This window comes from Peromyscus californicus, unplaced genomic scaffold (assembly GCF_007827085.1).
Source record: "Peromyscus californicus insignis strain IS unplaced genomic scaffold, ASM782708v3 Scaffold_21__1_contigs__length_65335640, whole genome shotgun sequence".
Taxonomy (NCBI): domain Eukaryota; kingdom Metazoa; phylum Chordata; class Mammalia; order Rodentia; family Cricetidae; genus Peromyscus; species Peromyscus californicus.
In genome coordinates, this window is record NW_026294514.1 from 45,995,021 (window position 1) to 46,014,777 (window position 19,757).

The window sequence follows — 19,757 nt, forward strand, 5'->3', positions numbered from 1 at the left end:
TGCTGTTGTTGTTTCTTTTTTTGTTTTTTTTGTTGATGCTATTGTTGTTGTTTTGGTCAGCCTGCTTTCATATACAATCAAGGACCACTTGCCAAGGGATGGCCCTAGGATGGGCCCTCCCACATCAATCCACAATCAAGGAAATGCCCCCCACAAACTTGCCTACAGGTAATCTGATGGGGTGGTTCCTCTTCCTAAATAACTAACTTGTGTCAAGTTGACAAACAACAAAAACAAAACCTAACCAAGAGAGAGCACTTGCTGTTCCTCCAGAATACCGGAGTTTGAGTCTAGCACCCACATCAAATGACTCACAACTGCCTGTATCTCCAATTAGGGGGATCTGATGCCTCTTGACTGCCAAGGGCACCTACACTCACATGTACACACACACACACACACACACACACACACACACACACACACACACACACACACGCCTACTCATAGTTTAAAATAGAAAAAAGAGACCTCTTGAAAAAGAGGGAATTTGTGAAGGCTATTTGTGACTCTTGCCTGTAAAGCATTTAAATCCTCTTATTGGTCATTCTGAGAATGTAAACCCGCAGCTCTTACAATAGGCGCGAGGAAAATGTGTTCCTGTGTCTGCTGCCACTGTCAACAGCCCTGAGCCAAGGGCATAGACGTTTTGGAGTGTTACCACAGGAGCCAGCCCTGGGCAGCCAGCTAATGGCCAGGAATGAGATCATTGGGATCTCTGGGTGTGTCTAGGCCTGGGCAGGTAGTAATTGTCATGTTCTGCTTCCTTTAATTCCTAAATCTTCTGTGACATTCTATAGCCATGAAATAGACCCAGTCATGCTATGTGGGATTCTGGAAGAACTTGTTCAAGACTCCAGAAAGAGATGCAAAGGAGAGACCAACACCTCTCTCACAGCCTAGGGTAACAGTAACAGCATTTTCTGCGCACCTGAGCAGGCAGTGGGTTCTGGCAGGAAAACATGGCAGCCTTAGAGCTTCAGTGGACAGAAATGAAAACTGAGGTTACAGATATAGAGAACATTGCAGGGAAACAGTGTTAAGTGATCTGTACATAGTAGGCGGTTACCTAAATGTTAGCAGTTAATTTCACATGCTAGCATAAAGTAGTCTCATAATTTATAATTCATAGATGTACATACAGACTGAATATGTTTGTATAGACACACATATGTCAATGCATATGTGTTCATATTTTCTCTCTTCCTTTATAAACCTAAACCTTTACATACAAAACTGTGCATCAAGTCCTTTAAAGATATTAACATATATTTTTAGTCAGTGCTTGAGATGGATTTCGTTCTCAAAGGGAGAAGAGATTTCACAGTATTGATGGTTTTGGTTTGGTGTGGTTTGCTTGGGGATAACCTTTGCTGAGAAGGACTTTCCTGTGTTTTTGAAGTGGCTGAGTTGGGCTTTCATTTTGTTTTCTTGGCTTGCTCTATGACTCCATTGTCCAATATCACCCTATCGTGTGGTTATATAAGGGGACACACCTTTCTCACTGTTCAGGTTATGGCAGTGTCTAACTTGATTCCTAGATTAACCATCATCCATCTCTGGGAACTTGCAGCATTGTGCTTTGTGGTGTTTAAGAGGGTCCAAAGTCTTAGTGTCTTCCTGAGGCTATCATACTAGTTAAATGTTCCCCCTCTAGCCCTAACAAATTAATCACTCTACTGATACTGTCCAAAGTCCATCATCAACTCTGCCTGAGAATGACAAGAGGCCTGTATATTCCCTTTAAATGTAGTGCTAAGTAGATATGAAAATAATTTAAACAACAGACTCCTCAATGGGAGCACCCATTCATCATTGTTGTAATTATTTCTAATGGGGCTGAATTTCATACAGAACATATCAAAGACAGTATCAGTGGAACAATTCATTTCCACCTAACTGACTTGAAAATTTGTCAGTATTCCTATGGAAACCAAATTGAAGTATGCCAGTGTTCACAAAGTAAGCCTCTGCTCCCACCCAAGAGGTTGAGTTCAAACAGTAACAGAAGATTTCTTTTGTAGTTCTTTTAAAACATAATTTTAGAGTGTGGAGATGGTACAGTTATTCAGAGAACTGGCTGTTCTTCCCCAAGTTTGACTCCCAGCACCAACAATCTTTAACTCTAGTTCCAGGAGATCTGACACCCTCTTCTTGTCTCCTCAGGTACTATATACACATGGTACACACACATACATACAAGCAAAAACCCCATACACATAAAATAAAAATTTAAATTAAAAAATGTTTTAAAATCATTTTAAATTTATCTTTAAGCACTTTGAGCCACTGTTTGGATTTTTGTAAATGATGTACAAAGCAGAAAACATTACTTACAAGTCATTATAGTTGGATTTCAAAAGCAATTTCTAGAAATTGTACTTTTAGCTTGATTTAAATAAAATTCTGACTTGAGATTAAAATTGAGACACTTGGTTAAACATATTATATAATTTAGACTTTTCATAAATTTATTGTCTAAGTTAGGGTTACTGTTGCTGCAGTAAAACACTATGACCAAAAGCAACTTGGGGAGGAAAGGGTTTATTTCGCTCACAGTTCCATATAACAGTTCATCATCAAAAGCAGTGAGGGCAGGAACTCAAGCAGGGCAGGAACCTGGAGGCAGGAGCTGATGCAGAGGCCATGGAGGGGCGCTGCTTACTGGCTTGCTCCCCATGGCTTGCTCAGCTGCTTTCTTATAGAACCTAGGACCACCAGCCCAGGAATAGCCCCACCCACAATGGGCTGAGCCCTCCTCTATCAATTACTAATTAAGAAAATGATCTATAGGCTTGTCTACAGTCCAGTCTTATGAAGGCATTTTCTCAATTGGGGTTCCAACCTCTCAGATGACTCTAACCTGTGTCAAGTTGACAGAAAGTTAGCCAGCACATTTATCTTGAACTTCTTATAAGTTTAGCAAACTAATGGTGTTGAGAGTACTCGAGCAGACACCATAACAGGCTGCTCAGTCTTCTCTCAGAGAACTAAGCCTCAGACCCTGCTTTATGGAACCGAGCAGGCAGTTTCTGAGGAAGAGCCACAAGCAAAGGGCAATTAATCACTGGTGCCCCTGACAACAGGGACAAGGGAGATAGGATACACCAAGCCTGGGCCACTGAGCCAGCCCCCACAGTCAGTACATGCTAGGCCAGCCAGCCTCCACAGTCAGTATGTGTGTGCTGGGCCAGCCAGCCCTCACAGCAGCTCAAGGACAGAGCCTGGGACTTGTCCAAGCCTGCCCCCAAAATGGAAAACTGTACCCTGACCAGCCTCTAACAAGTCCTGGCCAATTAGAACGTACTGATATGATTGCCACATGCTTAAGCCAATTGTAAAAAAAAATAACCTAACTACCTTAGGACCTCCCCTTGACTATGTTTAAAAGGAGCTCAAACATCTCTCCCAGGGGCTATGCTTAAAAGGAGCTCAAACATCTCTCCCAGGGTCTTCGCCATCTTGCCTTTGTGTGGGATGGCAGGCCCCAGCATACTGGTATAATAAACACTCTTGTTGATTGCTTATGTGGATGGTGGTCTTTTGTGAAACTTCTCCCGGGGACCCTAACAGGTGCTAGCAAAAATAAACTTCTGCTGTGAGAAAGTGGCCTGTATGTGTGATTTTCTTTCAGCCTCACCTAGTTTCCAGTTATCTAATGTCCAGAAGAAGAACATAGTCTAGAGATAACTGGCAATTTTGTTCATATGGTTAAAAAGCACAGATTGTTAGTGCTTCAAAGAGCTACCAGTAGACCTGGCACATAAGAACCTGAGCTTTGGAATCAGTGACTAGCTCTTGGTGCCTAGATCATAAAGGTTCCTTGGATTACATATCAAGGCATTGTGCCAAAATACTGCAGAAGACCGGCGAGCAAAGCTGTGCTGTGATGTAAGGTAATGGTCAAAAGGAAGCAGAAGGAACTCAGGTTCAAGTGGCTCCATGGTGATGAGCTAGCCTTCTCTCTAGGTAGTTTAGAAAAGGAAGGTGTGGGTGGGGAGCTACAAATAAACAAATAGCATATATACATATATACATATTTAAATTTATTGTTATTGTTAGCAACAATAAATATAAATATGGGGTAGGGGGGTGAGACAAGATCATGCTGTAGCCCTGGCTGTCTTGAAACTTGCTATGTTGGTCAGCCTGGCCTGAAACTCAAGAGATATGCCTACATCTGTCCCAAGTGCTGGGATTAAAAAGTGTGCCTCAATGCCCTGCAGTGAATAGCAAATATTTAATATGCAAATAGAGACCACAGCAGAGCTGGAAAACAAATGGTAATGAAATTTAAATATTATGAATAAAACTATATATCCATATCAGGAGCGTCTTTGGGAGGTGTTGAGGATTAAACCCACCTGCATGCATTGTAAGCATTTGTCATATGACCCAGCTATGTGACCCAACCCTAGTGCATTTTAACGCAAATGTTTACAATTACATTGTATTTATTATGTGCTCACGTTTATGTGCACGTCTCTCTCTCTCTCTCTCTCTCTCTCTCTCTCTCTCTCTCTCTCTGCACGCACACATGGCAGTCAGAAGACAACTCTGGAAGTTGGTTCTCTCCTCCTACTGTGTGAATTCCAGGGATAGAATTCAGGTGATGAGGGCTGGGGCAAACATCTTTACTTGCTGAGTCATCCCGACAGCCCTATATTTAATTTTAATGTAACTGAACTTGCTGGTATTTTCATTTATGGATCATATACACATATTGTACATGTAAATTAAATGTGTTTATTTTCCTCTTCTGATTTTTTTAATTTCAAAAATAGTATATGTATGCGAGTGAGCTAATGGTATGTCATATATAAAATCAATTTAATAAAGGTTAAAAGTATTGTTTTCATACCATTTCATAATGTAATATCATTATGAAATATACAAATAAAGTATTGAATGTATCTAAATAATTTAAAGAGAAATAGAGAGAACATGATTATCTACAGTTTGGGTCACATTTTAATCAGCACAAAGGAAGAGAGAGAGCTCAGAATCCCACAGTTCCTTCAAAGGCACCTCTTCTGATGACCTCCGTTAAGGTCCTGCCTCCCAAAGTTCTGCTGCCTCCCAAAAGCACTTAGGCACTATTAACATCTAAAATTTTATAATACAATATTTCTGCACATTGTTAAATATTTTACCCGTATGCCTAAATAATAAAGATAGTGTTACATTTACTTCAAAACATTTCATTTTCCATCACATTGAGGTCTTTAATTCACATGAAATTGATTTTTATAGTCTATGAGGTAAAGAGTCAATATCTTTTCTCCATATGGAGAACCTGTTTTTTTCTGCATCATTTATTAAAATCCATCTTTAACTAATTCATTGATTAATAATGTGACTTCAATTATATGTCAATTATCTTGGGACTTCCTGTTTTGCCCCTGTAGTGATATCTCGATTAATACATGTCTGGAATAAGCCTCAAATATCTCATGCTGTGTTCTTCAAAATTGAACTGGAGTTGTCCATCTGTTTTGATACTCACATGCATTTTGGAATCGGCTTATAGAGAGTGCTGTGAAGTACTCTTAATATTTAAAAAAAATGTATTAAATTTATAATTTGTAGGACATTGTCCTTGGAAGATTGTTGAGTCAGCTTACCCATAAACATGGAACAAAAACTGTTAATGCTTTTTTCCATGACGGTCTTATACATGGCTATGAGCTGTATTTGTATTTTCTCCCTCTGCGCTTCATGTTTTAATGCCTAACCCTTAATATGATGGCCCTTGGAGGTAGAAACTTTGGGAGGTAATTTGGTCATGAAGGTGGAACCTTCATACATGGGACCTAGTTCCCTTTTTCTTCCTTTAATTATAATCTTATTTGGATGGGTGGTTTGCTTTATTTATTTATTTTTATTTTTATTTGTTTCCTTGAATATCTGTGCAGTGTGCAGTGCCTGTGGAGGTCAAAAGAGGGAGTCTGATCTCTTAGGACAGGAGTTAGAACAGCTGTGAAGCTGCCATGTGGGTGCTGGGAGTCAAATCTGGGTCCTCTGGAAAGAGCTGTAAGTGCTCTTAACTGCTGAACCATCACCCCAGCCTCTGGGACTAGTACTCTTATAATCAGAGATATCATAAGGATTATGTTTCTGGCAATGAAAGGTTACAATAAGATCAGCCCTCAAAACCATTAGCAAACATCCACCGTGTCTGTGTCCTGACTGTGGACTTCCCAGCCTTTAGGACCATGGAAAATAGGCCGGGCGGTGGTAGCGCACGCCTTTAATCCCAGCACTCGGGAGGCAGAGCCAGGCGGATCTCTGTGAGTTCGAGGCCAGCCTGGGCTACCAAGTGAGTTCCAGGAAAAGGCGCAAAACTACACAGAGAAAACCAAAAAAAAAAAAAAAAAAAAGAACCATGGAAAATAAACGTGTGTTCTTTAAGCTGAGTGGCCTTTTGGAGCCTTGCTGGCAGCCTGGGCTGTTAAGATGTACATGTGTGTCAGAAACCGTTCATGCCTTTCCACATCTGCTCTCCATTTCTTGCCACATTCCCTCTGCTCTGGAAGGTTGTTCTATGTGCTCTTTCCTAGGGCTCCTACTTCCTAGTCGTGTTCAGCCCATAGGAGGCTGCAGCGGTAGATTGGCCGGGATGACCCGTACAGCTAAGGCTGCCTAAACTGAGCATGGCTGCTTCTCTCCAAGTGGTTTGATGCTCATTCACTCTGAGTTCTTATCTTCACCCGTTCTTTTGGACAAGAGATAATAAGTTTTTAAAAAATATAGAATAAAGAATACCAGTCTGAGTATTGGACATTAAGGATTATTTAAGGGGTAGTCTTAGAGAAAATCCCAAGTGGGATTATTTTATTTTATTTTGGCGATGCTAGAACCCGAACCCATGCTGTTGGCATGCAGGCATCAGGAGCAAGAAAGACTGCAGCAGCCTTTAAAGCAATTATAACTATGAAATTATTGTGCATGAGCGATGTGCCTTGCTCTACGCTGGGTGGGTTATTTCAGTTCTTTTATGAGATAGATTTTATTAGAATTGCTTGCTTGTTTGGTGTGTGTGTGTGTGTGTGTGTGTGTGTGTGTGTGTGTGTGTGTGTGTGTATGTGTTGTTTTTTGACACTGGCTGGGAACTCATATAGATGTACTCACAGAGATCTATCTGCCTGCCTCTGCCTCCTGAATGATGTTATTGAAGATATATGCCTCCATGCCCAACCAAGATAGGTTTCGTTACCTGGATTTATTTCACAGCTAAGGTTAAAGATACTTTCTCAAGGTTGCAGAGATAGCTTGTAAGGAAGAACCAGAACTTTAATTCAGGCCCACCTCATTCCAGAGCCCCGTTCTGTTCATTTCCTTGATGCTCTGTATACATGTTATCATTCAACTAGTGCTTGGAGAATTGTGTCCTCTTAGGCTGTAGTCTCAGTTAAGTGATAAAGGTGACCTTTCAGAGGCTTTATCTGACTGGGTGACCTTAAGAGTTTAAGGAATAACATAGGAAAGAAACCAAGAGAGCAGTGGGGAAGGCTTTGTAGTGAAAAGTTGGGGATGGATATAGTATTAATTGCTAGAAAAGTCAAGTTTCATTTTTCGACAAACTTTATGCCACACAAAGCCTGACTTCTCATTGTGAGAAAATGCTCAGCTTATCCTCTCTGAGGAGTTCCATCATCTTCATAGGATGAAAGAGCTGGACAGCGAGCCTCTGGGGACAGGGCAGCTTGTATTCCACCCACAGGGCCTGGCATGCTTCCAGCCATTCATTGTGATCTGGGCTCTACTCCCTCGGTCTTGCCGAGGGGCTTGTTTATCCTCATTAACATTAATACAGCAACTGTCTTCCAGGTCACCTTGCTCCGGCAAACAGAGGAAAAGATATTTATGTCGCCATCCTCCTGGCTTTTCTTCCTAATAGCTCTCCTACCTAATATTTAAGTACAGGCAGGTGCCATTTAACAGAACACTTGCAAGGAGGTGAGGGGAACAATCAGCTTTCACCTTGAAACACAGCTCTCAAAAGAGAAATCATCGCTATCACAGCAAACAGGGAGCGCCTGCAAAGACAGCGGCTGACATGTGAAATGAAAGCGACTGTGCAGGTTCACGGCGAGCAGGCGACGGGCCAGGTAACTAAGAACCGTTTCCCCCGTCCTAGATGAGCACAGAGCAAGGAGAACTGAGGTCAACCCGCCTCACACTTAGGCACTGTCCTGTAAGAAAGTCGCGGACCCCTCCGCAAAGACTCGGAACCCCCTCCCAAAGAAAGGAGCTCAGGTTAGTTGCCAAATCCCACTGCTTTCTTCTTTTTGCTGAATTTTTTAACTTCCTTTAACTCATAGATTTTTACACCTTAAAAAAAAACCAAAACTTTCCTAACATCTTTTTAACAATTATTGGATCATAGGGCACAAAAATGTTATTCAAACAGTTGGGGAAAGTAAATATGAAAAGTAGAGCTGAAAAGACTGTAATACTAGACTTTTAGCGAAAAAAAAATGCTGTGTCACAGTCATCTGATAAGAGCAATAGACAGAATGCAAGTTGTATTTATGACTCGCTCGTATTAGTTACAGGAATGATAATTATAGATTAAAGCTCTTGAGAACTGAAATAAATGAGAAGTCATAGAAGATTGCTAAGTATAGAGCAAATATGTCTTACATCATATGGCTTGAGTTTTGGAAATTGGGATAGAAATTTAAAAACAGAGTGATATGCTACAATAACTACTTTTGTTTCATTTTAACCAAAATATCCGACAGAAATAGCTTAGGGGTGGAGGGCTTTCCTCCTCAAAGGACTGCGGTCCATGGCCACAGAGAGAGTCCAGAGGCATGGCAGGGCTCATACACTTTTCCTGGCACCCCAGGAAGTAGAGAGGGCAGGCTGGTCTCAGGGAACCAGTAAAGGCCGGCTCCTATGACCTACCTCTGCCAGCCAGATCCATCTCCTAAAGGCTCCGTACACTTCAAAATAGCTCTCCAAGCTCGGAAACCAAGTGCTCAAAAATGGGCTTGTTGGGGGCATCTTAGTTTACATGATAACAATTAGCTTGCTGTGGTAAGGCTGACAGAAAGTGACACTTGAGTGACGGCTCGCTTGCTCATTTCCATCTCTGTAGTCAGATGGCATGGTCCAATACCTCACTTAAAGGAAATATCTGATTTAATTGACATGAGAGAGGATTTTGTAAGATTCAGAAGACTGCGATAAAAAACGAGATGAAAGACAGTCAGGGTGAATTTGGATGTTTTATGTTCTTGACAACACATAGAATGAATGTGTGCTGTTCGAAGTGTAATTGAAAGTTTTCCAATGCTGAAAACTGCTCATACTTCATTTCTTAACCCAATTAGAGATTTCCACAAAGAAATGAAAAATTTGATACTTTGTGCTCTATTTCGTTTTTGTAATATAAGTATTTTTTTCTTTCTTTCTTTTTTTTTTTTTGAGACAGGGTCTCATATGCAGCCCCGGATAGCCTGAAACACTATGTATATCAGGCTGTCTTTGAACTCATAGAGATCCAGCCGCCTCTGCCTCCTGAGTGCTGAGATTAAAGGCATATGCCACCATGCCTGGCTTATAATTATTACTTTCTAAGGAAGGTAGACTATCAGGTTTAGAGGAAATCTTTTTTTTTTTAAAGAAAAAAAAGAAGAAAACTTAAAAGTTAATTCCATCTTATGAAAAGGGGGCTGGAGAAATAGCTCAGTAGTTAAGAATCCATCCTACTCTTGCAGAGGACATGGATTTGATTTCCAGCATTCAAGGAGGGTGGCTTGCTCCTACCTGTAACTGCAGTTCCAGAGAGATCCAACACTTCTGGCCTTTGAGGGCATCTGTACTCACATATACACACACACAGAGATGCACATAGACATAACTAAAAATAAAATAATTTTTTACAAGAAAACTATTAGTTGGTAAAATTTGCTTGTAAAGTTATTTAATTTAGTTAAATTAATTAAGGTTATGTAATTAATTTAACAATAAGTTGTTACTGTTGTGCCCAGATCGCGACCCCCAGAGAGACCACCAAAGACGAGCATGCTGGAATGCAAAAGCAAGGTTTAATTCTGGATATCCAAAAGCAATACAAGCCTAGGCAGGGACTTCGTCCAATACATCCAACGCAGTGGAGGCCGGAGGAAGCGCCCACCTGTCCGCAAGCTCAGTTTTTAAAGGGAAAAATCACAAGGTTACATCGTTTAGGGATGCTAGTACAGATTCTGATTGGCTCGCTTCTAGGTACTTCTAGAAATTACTTGCAAGGGAGTGGTTGCCTGCCACTATTTCTCATTGGCTGCCCTCAGGTGGGGGCATTTTTATGGTCAGTTACCCTGGAAACCAGGGAGAGGACATTCCATAGTCTGGCAGGCATTACTTCCTGACTATCTTGTGTCTCTGTACTTTTACACTTCCTGGTTTCTGGAATCTGAACTGACTGGTTTTAGTAACTCATGGCCTGTACCTAAAAGGAGATATCTCAGGCCTTAGTTTTAGGGTGAAAGCATTTTGGTCTTATTTCTAAGATGGCTCATTTTGGTCTCACAGTTACGAGGTCTGGTCTAAGTAAACTTTGATAGTACATTTTCCCTTAAAAGTCAATGGGTTCAACTAAAATGTTTGTCTCTTGACAATAGAATTTTGAATCATGATAATCGATCCCCCCAAATTAGCATTAAAAATGGTGAGGAAAGTGGGTTTACACTTTATAATACTCTGCATTGACTTCATCTGATCTGATTGGAAAGCTTGGTAAGGCAAAGCTGAAATAGATCTCTAGTCCAGGATGGACTAGAATAATATATCTAATTTGTTTAGCAGGTCATTACCCACCTGGAAATAAAAACATATCAGATCCACAGTGCCGCAATGAAAACCAATGGCTGTATTATTCCAAGCTCAATATCACGAAAATACTCCCATTTATACATTTATGTTCCCTTTCGCAGACATTGGAGCCTTTAGCATCTCATAAATCCTGGCTGATTACATGTCAAAAGAAAAGGTTAATGATAATTTTAATATGCCTCCCCTTTCTAGCTAATGAATCAACACCACACATGGAGGAGGCCAGAGGTGTGGAGCAGAAGTGATACACTGAGGACTCTAGCTTCAACAGGTGATGACTTCCTCAAACGACGACCCTGCCCCATGGTGGCCGAGGCGGCGGCCTTCAGAGGAAAACCATTGCTTGGCCTTCGGCTAGGTTCCTGAGCCACTGCAGCAGGTTCTGGGTTGTGTAGTGAACCAATACTCTGGAGACAACAAGGCTGCTTTCAAAGGGCTCATGTCCCTGAGGTAAGGAATTCCTCCCTTCAGATGTGCTGTCCCTGTATTTCTAGAAGATGCCCCTGGCATGTGACCCTTCAGCAGCTGTCAAAGCAGTCCCCTGCTTCTTGACTGCTTAAATTACTGATCCCAGGGCCCCATCTTGCAAAAAACAAACCAACCAACCAACAAACTTTTTTCTTAAAAAAAGACTATTTCTAAGAACTATAAGATTTTGTCAATATATGGTAAAACGTATATGCAAAAAACATATAGAAAAGTCTTTAATACAACAAGCTAATTCCATATTATAACTTGAAAGATATAATGTGTCTTCATTGATGTTCCCCAAATCAGCAAACTGTTTTGCTGTCAAAACTAGCAGCCCTGGGCTGCCTCAGTGGGTAACGGTGCTTGCGGCACAGGGCTGGCAACCTGAGTTCAATCCCTGAAACCATGTAGAAGTAGAAGGAGAGAACCAACTCCTCAAAGTTATTCTCTGACCTTCACAAACATGCCATGGTGTTGGCATCTGCACACACACACACACACACACACACACACACACACACTACAAAATTATCAGCACTACGGGCAGGTTCACTAATTCTGCCAATCATATTCTCTATTAAGCTATGCTACTGTAGAAACACCAATCTATTGTTCGTGTTCTTATTGGCTCCATTGAAAAGGTTCTAACATCATTTCCCAACTCTTCAATGTACTGTGCATTTTGCATTGTTCTTCTGACATGCACGGTATGGATCAACCCTCAGATATGAACTCTAACCTCTGTGTCTCACTCCAGGAAAATTTGTTTATAATGGGGAGAATACCGCACATCTGAGAGAATACATCTCTACTATTGGAGGCGACAGCATTTGCGGTCATTTATTCTAGTAGCTCAAAGAAACAACTACAATGTGCTACATAAACAAAGTAAGACAGCAAAAATATTTCCGCTATAATCTCAACTATATGAAAAACATGTGGAAATTTTTAAAAGAAACTTATCATGTTGGTAATGACTGCCTACAGGTGATAAGATTATAACAATCTTATTTGATTACTTCTCAGTTCTGCAGTATCCAAAGTTTTTAGGATGAGTATGATCTTTATATTAAAATGTATCCTTTGAGTGTAGAAAGCATATGTGTTAGTATGGTAACTATTGTACAGATTATGATTAAAAATGGAAACAATCTAGTTATGTAATCTTTGATAATGTTTAATTTTTTTCCTTCTGATGGAGTTAAGCTGCTATAATTATGAATATAGGGTCACAATGAAAGAAAGTCTTAGGACAATGAGGAGACAAGATAGTTGGGCCCTGGGACCAGACTAACTCCATTTAAAAGGACCTGCTTCTTACTAACTATACATCTTGATAATCCTATTGTTTTTCACCGGAGATGTAATAGAAGTGATTGAAAGGTTATTTGAGGATCAAAAGAATAGTACTGCATTTTCACATAGGCTCAGGACAATTGATTTTCACCTCTTAAGGACTCTGGCGTTGGGCTGTGACATGACTGGTGGCATTCGGCTGCTCTTTCACAGGTGCCGCTGTCTCTGCCCATACACTTGGTTGTCTTTCGAATTGAATCATCTGCATCGTGATGCCACATAATTTGAATTGAATTTCCATTTATAATCCTTTTAAAATTCCGTTGTGATTCAGCACAGAAACAGAAGTTCCACGTGTACAGAGACTCAGAAGGAGATCGGAAGAGCTTCATTGTAACCATTGATGAAAACCGTATTCAGGGGCTGCAGAGAAGGCTGGGTGGTTAAGAGCCCCTGCTGTTCTTGCTAAACACCAAGTGTGGTTCCCAGCACTCACACTGGACAGCTTAGTTACTACCTATAACTGCATTTCCAGGAGATCTGATTCGATCTTAAGGTCTCCAAGGGCACCTGCACTACACACACACACACACACACACACACACACACACACACACACACACACGCACACATAATTAAAAATTAAAATGTAAAACCCCACCAAGACTGCAGTTGCATAAACTCACGTAGAGCTACCCCAGATAGGATGCCAATTACACCGGGTGACTGAGAACGTCTGTCATTCACCAGCCAGCGCTAAGGAACCTGCAATGCCTTGGAAGCGTGAAAGGCATTCCTAAGTAATGACAGGCTGCTGTGACCAAGTCGTGCTTTGCGAAGAGCCATCATTAAGGTGTCAATCACCAACGCATCATAAATTTCCTGTTTAGGTAGAAGTCGCTCAACTTCCAGAGACACGTGACTCAACCCGAAAACAGAACAAAAGCCGCCCATAGTTTCTGTGTATTACATTTGGTGGGCAGGCTCTGGGTTTTACTTTTTCCTTAATACTATGTAATACTATGCCTTAGAGTAAACAGCACCTTCGTTCCAATGAAAGATGATTCGAAGAATTTCTAAGACTATGCCCGGTGTACTGTAAGTCAGAAGTAAAAAAGGTTATAATACTGGGCATGGTGGTGCACACATTTAATCTCAACACTCAGAAGGCAGAGGCAGGTAGACCTCTGAGTCCCAGGCCAGCTGGGGCTAAAGTTAAAATGTATAAAAAGATACATGATAAGGTGATGTTTTAATTAATGGAGTTTATTATTACGGTGTGTGTATGTGTGTAAGTCCGAGGACAATTTTTGGGAGTTCTTACCTACTGTGGTTTCTGAAAATCAAACTCAGGATGTTAGCTTTGCGTGCTGAGCACATTTATCTGCTGAGCCATCTCACCAACCCAGTTCAATATGTTGTTATGTGTTCAAATTATTAAAGAAATTTGTTATTTTTCTATAGTTAAAATTCTTAAATTGGAAAACATGTATTTTCTAAAAAACAAAAAAGAAGAAAGCATGTATTTCATGAAAATGATTTTTAAAAATCTAGTTTAAGAGATACATGCTTAAAATGTAAGTCTCTCTCTTAGACCCCACTTTGGCTTTCTAGAAATAAATATTGACTTTTTAAAAAAATATATAACCTTCTATGATTTCTCTGTGTATAAATAATCACAAGTTATTGTACACATTGTATTCTTTCCTACTTCCAAGTATTACTCTAGTGCTATAAACTTGAATGTTGCTCCAAAGCCCATACAGCTCTTAGTTATTCTCGATATCCATATAGAATCCAGTGCAGGAAAAAGACACCGTTAAGCATTAGATAGGAAGGATTTAAAGCAGGAAATCAGGTACTCACAAAACGATTGGCTGGATTCAAGGAACAGAAGACAAGGATCTGCCTGGTGGTGTGGATTTCAAGGACAGACACTGTAACACAGAGGTCAGAAAACTGCTGCTGTTCCCACAGGTGCCTGGCTTCTGCTGTGGCTGGCGACCAGACGCTGACACCGAATGCTCCACCTGGGCTACCAGGAAGCTGATAACTAGACAGTGGAATGCCAAGTCCATCTGCAAGCACCAGTGAGCCATCAGCTCACCAACAAGGAGGCCTCCATGAATTTCCAGTCCCTGGGGGAAGCAAGTTCTCATCCAGAACCCTAGACGTAAGCCATTTCACAAGAACACAGTAAGGTAGAAATGGGTACTGTGTGGGTAATTCACCATAAATACACACTGTTGTGTTCACAACATAAACCAGTTGTGAATTTATTTACTGGTTCTCAGTGGTAGGGCAGAGTATGTATGATATGAAGGCCTATTGCAGAATTTTATTATTACAATGTGCCCTTCAGTGTCCATGAGAGAATAACCCATTCTAGGAATTGACGCTATAAATTGTCTGTAAAAACTTTACATAAGTAGCCAGGCGGTGGTGGCGGATGCCTTTAATCCCAACACTCGGGAGGCAGAGGCAGGTAGATCTCAGTGAGTTCGAGGCCAGGCTGGTCTAAAAAGGGAGTTCCAGGATAGCCAGGGCTACACAAGGAAACCCTGTCTTGAAAAAAACAAGAGAGAGAGAGAGAGAGAGAGAGAGAGAGAGGAGAGAGAGAGAGAGAGAGAGAGAGAGAGAGAGAGAGAGAAAGGGAGGGAGGGAGGGAGGGAGGGAGGGAGAAAGAAAAAACCTTTACATAAGTAACAAAACAAAACTCATCCCACCCTGAATGAAACACAAAATGGTACTAATAGTGCAAACATGCCCCAGTGGATCTATTTAAAAGCCATTAAAATGTCGATCATGAATATTTTCATCATACAGAAGTGCTCCACACCCCCATTTACTTTCTTATCGCTGTGATATCTACAAAGGCTTGAGAAACACTTCATTCTGCTATCTTAAAACTTAAATTACTAACAGGTTCACAGTTTTATGTGTGCTGTCCAAATACCCAGCTCTTTGTGGTGTCATTGTTTACCCTGCCTTAAGGACCTAACAAGAAGGGGTGTGGCCAACAGTTCAGAGCAAAATTAACTGGGGCAACAAGAACAGAATGGATGAGCTCATGTTGAAACAAGCATTCTTACAAGCCCAAGTGGGAGTAACAATGATTAGCATTCTTAGAGTGCTTGCCAGAGGCCAGACATTTAATTCTCTGGTCTCAGGTTCACTCTGGGATGGAGCAGAGACCATTAGGAACCTCTGCTCAGAAGCAATCCTCAGAAGGGAGGAACTTACCAAGGTCACAGGCTTGTGTTATGTAAGTGCTGTGCCACAGAGCTAGGTCTCTGATCTTGTCTTTTTCTTTTGTGAAACAGGGTCTTTTCTGGGCTGACCCGGGTTCTGTTCCTTGAGTAGTTGTTGCCTTGCTGGCTGACCTTGATCAGATGTCCTCCCTATGCTAATTCCCTGCCAGTTTCCTTCCTCCTGAACAGCTTCCCAGAGGTTCCTTGTTTGTGTATCCTGCATATTCGGTGTAAACAGCTAGGAGGCAAGTATGTAAAACATCTGTAGCGAACTTCTGCCCTCCGGGGTTCTCCCACTGTGCTGTGAGCCTGTATTTAAGGCCTCTTCTCTCCTTTAATAAACAGCATTCTACTGAAATGAATGAGCTGCTGTCTTGTCTCTGTTTTTAATCCTCAGTCCCTCGCTCAGACATGGTGAATGGTGGTAGTGCAGGCGCTACAGCCTTGAACTTACTCTATACCCAAGCAGGGCTTGAACTTGCGACCTCTCTGCCTTAATCTTCCCAGTAGGTAGGAACACCCACCAGGTCCACCTCAGGAGGTTGGATCTAATTTTCAACCATCTATTGCTGGGGCTGCCTTTGCCATCCTCCTAGAGTGCGATTTTGCTCTATCTGTCACCACTAAGTTGGATTCATAGAATCTGAGATGGGTGAGCTCTGTATTTGGAAGAATCAAACAAGATGGTAACTCAACTCCAGTGAACAAGGACGTTCTAAAGCCACAGACCCCTCTTCGTGTCCGTGTTCGTGTAACAATGAAAGGGGATCGTAGATGCAAATAAGCAGCCACTAAGAAAGCAAAGCATAGTGCTTGTACATTCATTAGTCAACTGGCCAATGCTTTACTTATTGACTAGAACTCTGTGGAGACTAAGAAAGTAAATTACAGTCTCCCTGATGCCCCAAAGGAAATTTCAATCCCTTGGATACAATAAATATAAACCAATCATTTGAAAAACAACTATAAGAGTATATGATAGCACAATATCTTTGTAGTGTTCCTCGTGAATTTTAAAAGTTGTTCAGTTCAACCACATTTGTAACTCTATGACTTTATATATGTGGGTCATGTTATTGGAAAAAATTCTATAAAGAGGCACTGACCTACTATGTCAAGATTATAGAACTATCATAACTACCAATTTATCATGATGGCCCCATTCAATCTTCAACTCCACATAACTTAACTTGCTCTAATTTCTACTAAAGACAACAATTTCATAAAAATACTCTAGTATAAAGTTCCCTTTATTGAATAATAATAATAATAAGAAGAAGCCCCTGCCACACATGGTGGAAGCTCCTCTATGGCTAATATATGTGGAGTTGGGAGCAGGGGGAGATGTGTGGCTTAGTCTTGGCTAAGTAGATGGCCCTATGTGAGTGAGGGTCAGGGGATAGCCTAAGTTGGTTACCTCATTGTAGCCAATGTTCATCAATACAAGGTTCTGGTTGGGTGACAAGCAGCAAATGGTTACTGTGATGTCATTGGGACTATGGATTTGTCCATTGGTCCTGCCATCTGTTGGATAGTTCCTGTCTGTTTTTTAAGCCTAGATTCCAACTGCCCTTCTAGCTCACTGTGCTATCCAATAACCTAACAATCATTTTGTTGGACGTGCTCATCTAAATTAGCCACACTCGATGGCTTTCTTTTGAAAGAGTCTCCAGGACAAGAAGCCTTGGGGAACTTGAGAGCTCTGGGACAGAGGTATCTGTAGTGGGTAACAGTATCATCTGAAAACATTCTGGAGTCGCTGCTATGAACGAGGGACAAGAGGTCCCCATGATGGCTCTACGTGGGTCTTTAACTTCACCTGTTATACAGCAAGTGTTATGAGGAGGTATAGAAACACTGAAGGCCAAGAGGACCAGAGTGAAACAGTGTCTTCTGCACGTGACAGATCCACTGCACTCATGAACTCACAGCCGTTGTTGGCTGGACAAGATCTGCACAAGATCAAGCCAGTCAATGTTCTAGTATGAGTCCTGACTCCAAGTAGAGGGGCTATTGACAGTTGGTGGCTTTGGGGGGAAGTAGGGACATTTTTTAATGGTATGGCCTCTGGTAGGTCGACGTACTCTCATGGATGGTCTCTCATTCCTAGAAGTATATGGCCAGAATAAATTGGCCTTATGCTGTTATTAAAAACAAAACAGAAAACTAAGATGGAAGGGCTAGGGAGGTAAGGATAGATTAGCTTTCCTGATCCTGAAATATAGTTCAGAAGAAAAAATAATTTCTATATTGCTTTGTGAATTTAGTCTTATATACTTGTATTTGTGAAGTTAAAATAACTTCAACTATCAGTAAACATGTTCTTTTCAAAATATTTTCATGCTATGTGTATGGTTGGTTTACCTGCATATATGTCTGTGAACCATCTGTGTTCCTGGTGCCAGAGGAGTCAGAAGAGGACATTGAATCTTCTGGAACCGGAGTTACAGATGGCTGTGAGCCACCACATGGTACTGGGAATCAAACCTGAGTCCTCTGAAAGAGCAGAAAATACTCCTAAACATGAGCCATCTCTCTAGTTCAAATAAATGTGCTTTTAAATGCCATCCATAGATTATTTTTATTGTTCTTCTAGTCTTCTTCTATTATTTCTTTGTTTGTTTTTTGTTTTTGTTTTTTATTTTGTTTCTTTGTTTTGTTTTATGTAGCCCTGGCTGTCCTCACTCTGTAGACCAGGCTGCCCTTGAACTCAGAGATCTGACTGCCTCTGCCTTCCGAGTGCTGGGATTAAAGGCATGCACCACCACCGTCTGATTTATTGTTCCATTTCCTAACACTGAATTTTGGATACATGTATGCATATATATATATATATATATATATATATATATATATATATATGTGTGTGTGTGTGTGTGTGTGTGTGTGTGTGTGTGTGTGTGTGTGTGTGTATGTATATATATAATTTTATGATGATCTTACAAGTCATATTTCTGCTAAGAAAGAATCAATAGCATGTGTGTGTATGCATATATATGTGGAGATGGGAGAAAGAGATTTACAAAATGGACTTTTTAATTGTAGCGTAGCCTGGTGGACCGGAGGCCGGAGGAAAGCTGTAGTCCAAGTCCACAGGCAGCCTGACGGCAGAGTTCCTTCTCCTTCTAGGTAAAGTTGGTCTTTTTATTTTCAGTTAAGATCTTAGATAATTAGGTAAGGGTAAAACCTTTGTTCAAGGTCTGCCTATTTTTATGCTAATATCATAATTTTAAAAAATTCACCAAAATATCTAGAATACTACTTGACCATGTATCTGACTTTACCTGAGCCACCGCCAGGGTCTTGCATGGGGTCACGTGTTACAGAGAGTCCTGTGGCTGGACCACTGAAGGAAAAGAAAGCCCACGTAGCTTGAGTGGCCCCGGGGAGGCTTTGTGAGAATCCTGGGGCTTCTGCTGCACCTCTGGAAAGGTACCATGGAGCTGGTGAATGGCAAACATCAGAAAGTTGACAGTGACAGGAAGTTTCTTCTGTCTTTCTTTCTTTTTTTTTTTTTTTTTTTTTTTTTTTTTGTTTTTTCAAGACAGGGTTTCTCTGTGTAGCTTTGCGCCTTTTCCTGGAACTCACTTGGTAGCCCAGGCTGGCCTCGAACTCACAGAGATCCGCCTGCCTCTGCCTCCCGAGTGCTGGGATTAAAGGCGTGCACCACCACCGCCCGGCTCTTCTGTCTTTCTTGATCTATTGTTCTCAGTAACTGGCTGCTTACCCTCCCACCCCGTGAGCCTGTGTGAAGCCTAATTACGTTAGATGAATTTAGCAGCAGTAAAAGTCTTTTATAACAACAACAACAAAAAAGCCTTTTATAACCGAGAGCTATGAAACCACGTAACCGCAGCTGGCATTGTTTCCTATTAGACAATTGTCTCTAGTAAGAAC

General features: G+C 41.1%; 1 long non-coding RNA gene across 3 annotated transcripts; it reads left to right on the forward strand.

Annotated features, from left to right (window-relative positions):
• Window positions 1-7,750: 7,750 nt before the first annotated feature.
• LOC128117829 (uncharacterized) lies at window positions 7,751-16,222 on the forward strand. 3 transcript variants are annotated; one of them, XR_008220918.1, is made up of 5 exons: window positions 7,751-8,259; window positions 11,035-11,292; window positions 12,071-12,201; window positions 14,587-14,782; window positions 15,780-16,222. It is a non-coding gene; the product is annotated as an uncharacterized LOC128117829 (long non-coding RNA). The 3 variants fall into 3 exon arrangements; XR_008220917.1 differs by having other exon boundaries at window positions 7,752-8,111; XR_008220916.1 differs by lacking the exon at window positions 12,071-12,201 and having other exon boundaries at window positions 7,756-8,111.
• Window positions 16,223-19,757: the final 3,535 nt, after the last annotated feature.